Source organism: Electrophorus electricus, chromosome 7 (assembly GCF_013358815.1).
Source record: "Electrophorus electricus isolate fEleEle1 chromosome 7, fEleEle1.pri, whole genome shotgun sequence".
NCBI lineage: Eukaryota > Metazoa > Chordata > Actinopteri > Gymnotiformes > Gymnotidae > Electrophorus > Electrophorus electricus.
Window position 1 is genome coordinate 18,511,265 of NC_049541.1, and position 6,000 is coordinate 18,517,264.

A 6,000-nucleotide genomic window follows, 5' to 3' on the forward strand; every position below is an offset into this window, starting at 1 on the left:
AAAGGTGCAAACCGCTACTGCAAAACAGCCCTTTAACTGCACAAGACCCGACTGTGCATTTACTACTAGTTCACACATGCAGTTTTGTAGCGTAATGGGATCTGTCATTACTTTGGCCAGATCTGCCCCCAAACAAGCACATGCAAATGTGCACTGATGAATGTTCATGCACAGTCATTGAAATTGGACAATTGGTTTGAGTACAAGTGAATATGCAAATTATATTCTAACAAAACCTCAGAAAACCTTACTGAATATGATGGTGAGCTCTCAGTGGGGGTCAGTGCATATACAAAATCTAGTGGAATTGTTCACAAGAGAAAAATGAAACTAGGATAGGTAACTCACACCAGAGTGAGAGAGAGAGAGAGGTGGAGAGAGAGTGAGAGAGAGAGAGAGAGAGAGAGAGAGAGAGGTAGAGAGAAAGAGAGAGAGGTAGAGAGAGAGAGAGTGGTAGAGAGTAAATTCATTTGTCATTATTTTTGCCACATTCAGATTCAGAAGCCGCTTCCCTGGAGGCATATACATCAATGTTACGACCTCATCCAGGCAATGAGGCCACAACAGTAGGAGTGAGGTGAACAGCTAACAAATGTACATGGAAAAGAATGAAAAACCCCCAGGGAACCGCAGAGATTAAATTCATGTTCATGTATTGTACACAATATATGCAAATACCATATATACATGCATAACTGGTGCAGTTCTCTTGAGGAGTGATCCAGGCCAAAGCGACAAAGCAATCCCACACTGGAAATAAACACACACTGACTAGATCTACCCAGAGAAGCAAACCAATATATAGGTCACAGAACAGTCAAAGTAAGTCTCACAATCACAATCCATTAAATACAGAAATACAGTGACACACACACACACACACACACACACACACACACACACACAAACACAGCCCCACCCTTGCACATATACATCCGCAACTGACAAATAAACCAATCAACTAAGCAAAATCTAAAGGCAGACAGAGGCCCTCTGCTCAATTATCTACCACCGATTTGTCTGCAGTTTTATGTTTGTAAGATCCTTGAAGTTTAAAAGAAATCGAAACAAATCTGAGCCATCTAATCTCTTTTTCTAATGAGGACCTAAAAAATCTTCCTCATTCCTTCCCCTACTCAACTTTTTCCATAAGTCACTTGCCCCTTCAATTCAATTCTGGACCAAGAATCTTTATTGACCAGGCTGCAAAATACAATACTGGTGGGTCAAAACTCAATTTCCGTAAAACATATTAACAGAAAATGGAATGGTGTATTATTTGACCATTATTACAGCCGCGGCAGTGTTATTTAATTAGGGGAGCAGTGATATTGCCTGGTGGGCAAAGCCTCCTTATACTGGAGGTGAGCAACAAGACCTCCTCCTGTCCAACGTGTGCCTCGCAGGTTTTTCCCTGTAGGGGTGATGAAGGACATTTCTGATAGCGGTTCCTGAGCATTTCCCAGCAGCCCTATGGCTTTCCGTACGCCGGACCGAGAATCTGCATCGCTGTCCACTTCGTCTTATGCGTGTCCCTCTTCAGTGTCCTGTCCTCCTGTCTGCTCCTGTCTCTGTACCATGACGCATACATCATGTGTCCTCAGGCATCTGGTCACCCTGAGGTCCCCATTTGATCCGTGAAACAAACACACACACACATAAATACCCTCTTGACCCGTAATGGTTTCATGTGGCCAGTGACTTTGTTTCTGACAATGTCCTCCACTAGATTTAAGAAGAAATAAGTGACAGAGAAGCTCATTTGCTGCACTGTTTACTGTACAGTCACGGCACCCCACAGTCGCCACGTGTTGAGTAATGCACAAGGGTAGGTTCGCCTAAGCGTTTGGTTGGGCCTGATAATCAGTGGCGCGGGGATCGATTGGCAGTGGCAGCTCAGCTCTTCTCAGGTGCAGCTGAGTGACAAGGTGCAAATTGAAAAGAAAGAGACAGAGAGAGAGAGCAAGAGACGGACAGACAGAGAGAGAGAGAGACAAAGAGACAGACAGAGAGAGAGAGACAGAGTGAGAGACAAAGAGACAGACAGAGAGAGAGAGAGAGAGAGAGACAAAGAGACAGACAGAGAGAGAGAGCAAGAGACGGACAGACAGCGAGAGAGTGAGAGACAAAGAGACAAACAGAGAGAGAGAGAGACAGAGTGAGAGACAAAGAGACAGACAGAGAGAGAGAGAGAGAGACAGAGTGAGAGACAAAGAGACAGACAGAGAGAGAGAGAGCAAGAGACGGACAGACAGAGAGAGAGTGAGAGACAAAGAGACAGACAGAGAGAGAGACAGAGTGAGAGACAAAGAGACAGACAGAGAGAGAGAGAGAGACAGAGTGAGAGACAAAGAGACAGACAGAGAGAGAGAGAGAGAGAGACAGAGTGAGAGACAAAGAGACAGACAGAGAGAGAGAGAGCAAGAGACGGACAGACAGAGAGAGAGTGAGAGACAAAGAGACAGACAGAGAGAGAGAGAGACAGAGTGAGAGACAAAGAGACAGACAGAGAGAGAGAGAGACAGAGTGAGAGACAAAGAGACAGACAGAGAGAGAGAGAGCAAGAGACGGACAGACAGAGACAGAGTGAGAGACAAAGAGACAGACAGAGAGAGAGAGAGAGAGAGAGAGAGAGAGAGAGAGACAAAGAGACAGACAGAGAGAGAGAGCAAGAGACGGACAGACAGCGAGAGAGTGAGAGACAAAGAGACAGACAGAGAGAGAGAGAGACAGAGTGAGAGACAAAGAGACAGACAGAGAGAGAGAGCAAGAGACGGACAGACAGAGAGAGAGTGAGAGACAAAGAGACAGACAGAGAGAGAGAGAGAGACAGAGTGAGAGACAAAGAGACAGACAAAGAGAGAGACAGAGAGAGAGAGAGAGAGAGAGAAAGAGAGACAGAGCAAGAGACCACGAGACAGACAGAGAGAGAGAGAGAGAGAGAGAGATAGAGTGAGAGACCACGAGACAGACAGAGAGAGAGAGAGACGATGAGACAGACAGAGAGAGAGACAGAGCGAGAGACCACGAGACAGACAGAGAGAGAGAGAGAGAGAGAGAGAGAGAGAGAGAGAGAGAGAGAGAGAGAGACAAAGAGACAGAGAGAGAGAGAGAGACAGACAGAGAGAGGACTGACTGACAGGCTGATATCACTGGAGTGAAAATATGAACTCAGTCACACTTAATCTTCCTTTTTTATCTGCATGCTATATCCTGATTTCCGCAGCCTTGCCCGAGGACCTCATTTACAAACAAAGCATCATTGCCGGTAATATACGGCAGAATCCCCCAGTGGCTCCCAGTGGAACTCAAACAGCATTGAAGTCGCTCCCTCAAATAATCTGCCCTATGTAATTCACGCTTGCTGTAATAACGAGTAATGTTCACGGACAATTATCGCCCCGGCAAGCAATCAATGCCAAGTGGCCATGGCCTTTTGTGTGGAAGGAGCAGTGAGCCCCTCCCTCTCTGCCTGTTAGACTTGTCTGGCAGCATCCAGGCCAGTCTGTGGTTGGCAACATTACACCTACTATCCACTCCGTACCGTGAGCTGAATTACTGACCGGTTGAACGGGAGCGAATACACTGCGTCTGCCAATACACTGCGTCTGTTTATGCCAAAACGAATGGCTGCTTTATGGCGTTCCTGCTTTGGAGGTACAACAAACACTAGAGGGTGTCTGTTTCATTCCAGCCAATGATATCTGGACTCAGTTCAATTCATCGGAGGCACTAAAGAGAACGAGCGTCAGTCTCTGGTCAGTCTCTGGTGTGAGTTTGCTTCATTAGAAAACCAACGACTTTAAGATTTAAGATATATTCACCAGCCAAGGAACTGTTGATGCATGTTCAGGGGAGACAGACAGAGAGAGAAAGAGAGAGAGAGAGAGAGGGAGAGGGAGATAGAAAGGGAGAGAGAAAGATGCAATCTATGTTCTGACATTTCAATCTGAAGTGGCGAGCGCATTGTGTGTCTCTTGGCAGGCCTTTACATTCTTCTCTCACTGATGCTACACTCCAAAAACACACACCATGTCAACACAGTTCAACCCATACACACACACACACACGATCAGACAGGTACTGGTACAGGTATGTGGGACTCATTCAGACACATGGTGTATGCATTCATATCAGCTCTTAAACACACACACACACACACACACACACACACACACCCAGACTGACACATGATGTGTGCATGCATACTACCTCTTACACACTCAGTCTGGTTTATGATAAACAGTCCAAAGACACACACATACACACATGCACAGAGAGAGACTGAAATTGATGAGTCACAACGTGTCTGGTTACAAAACAGTAAATGTGCCTTTGAGAGGACATTAGTCACTCTCACCCTGCATGTGGAGTCCAGCACTGACAGACAGGCGCGTGGAGTCCAGCACCGACAGACAGGCGAGTGGAGTCCAGCACCGACAGACAGGCGCGTGGAGTCCAGCACCGACAGACAGGCGCGTGGAGTCCAGCACCGACAGACAGGCGCGTGGAGTCCAGCACCGACAGACAGGCGCCTGGAGTCCAGCACCGACAGACAGGCGCGTGGAGTCCAGCACCGACAGACAGGCGCGTGGAGTCCAGAACCGACAGACAAGTGTGTGGAGTCCAGCACCGACAGACAGGCGCGTGGAGTCCAGCACCGACAGACAGGCGCGTGGAGTCCAGCACCGACAGACAGGCGCGTGGAGTCCAGAACCGACAGACAGGCGCGTGGAGTCCAGCACCGACAGACAGGCGCGTGGAGCCCAGCACCGACAGACAGGCGAGTGGAGTCCAGCACTGATAGACAGGCGAGTGGAGTCCAGCACTGACAGACAGGTGCATTTGCCATGGAAAACAGAGTAATGTGCAGAATGCTAAAGACACCGAGCCACAGGAGAATGGGAGATATTAGTCACTTACACAAGCTTCGCCAAACACGCACAGACACACACACACGTGCATGCGCACACACACAGCAGGATCTCCAATCTGACAATGTTGCAATTGTGATTTTAATGCCTAAACTTCAACACTCATCACAACATTCATCATCATCATCATTATCATCATCATCTTCATCATCATCGTAATAATACTCATTCATGACTGATATCATAAAATTCATCATCTTAATTCCATTTTCTCACCAGTGGCCACATTACTGCCTCTTTAATCATTTTTATGTATAATCGAACAAATTAGAATGTAAGAATAGTTAGAGATCAGTTATAACTGCAGAGCAAGTGTCGTGTGGAAGCCTGACAGTGAAATGAAGTGCACGAGTGTTCCTTACCTTTGAAACAAAACTTGTGCTATGATTTAATACCCCTCATATGCACAAATGGAAGTGTCTGTGCGGTGACCTTTCCCTGAGCAATGTGACCCGATACAGGCTTCAAATGCTCACCTGTATGGATTCAAGTAGCTCTTGAGATGATAGTCTGATACTTCATTTTTTACAGCTGTCTCCTGTCTCTCTCAAGCACTCTCACTGGCTCTCCCCTCTGACTAATCACGGAAAGTCACTGAGGTCACGGAACCTGGGGCTAAACTAGTCCTCGTTTGAGGCCATCTAGCTAAGAGACCCTTTTGGAGGAGGGATAAAGAGAGAGAAAGATTGCAGTTCATCTGCAAACCTCCCTAATCCCAGGAGGTCACAGCAAGGTTGTTAACTCGCCAAAACATGGGAGTTGTGTTGAATTTTAACAAGGTACCATATGGGGAAATCCCCTTGTTCTCTGCTTTGTTGAGTCCTCTGACCACATATCTGGCACAACTGGCAGCTTTCTTTGGTGTTTTCAGACAAAACAACTGTCTTAATCAGAAGCAACCATGTTAATCATTAGAGGCCGTAAATTAAAGATGGAACTACAATAACGTGACGCGAGGCCCACCGGGCCACAGTGTGAGAAGGGCAATCTTGTGTGATTACGGTATCGTTTTATTGTGATTAGGAGCTTAAGGAGTTAAGATATAAGGAAACATATGGTACTGGTT

At 46.7% G+C, this 6,000-nt stretch overlaps 1 protein-coding gene across 3 annotated transcripts in view; it reads right to left on the reverse strand.

Moving 5' to 3' along the window:
- Nucleotides 1-6,000, reverse strand: part of kcnd2 (potassium voltage-gated channel, Shal-related subfamily, member 2) — a 99,127-nt gene that overhangs the window by 63,200 nt on the left and 29,927 nt on the right. The window lies entirely within an intron of this gene.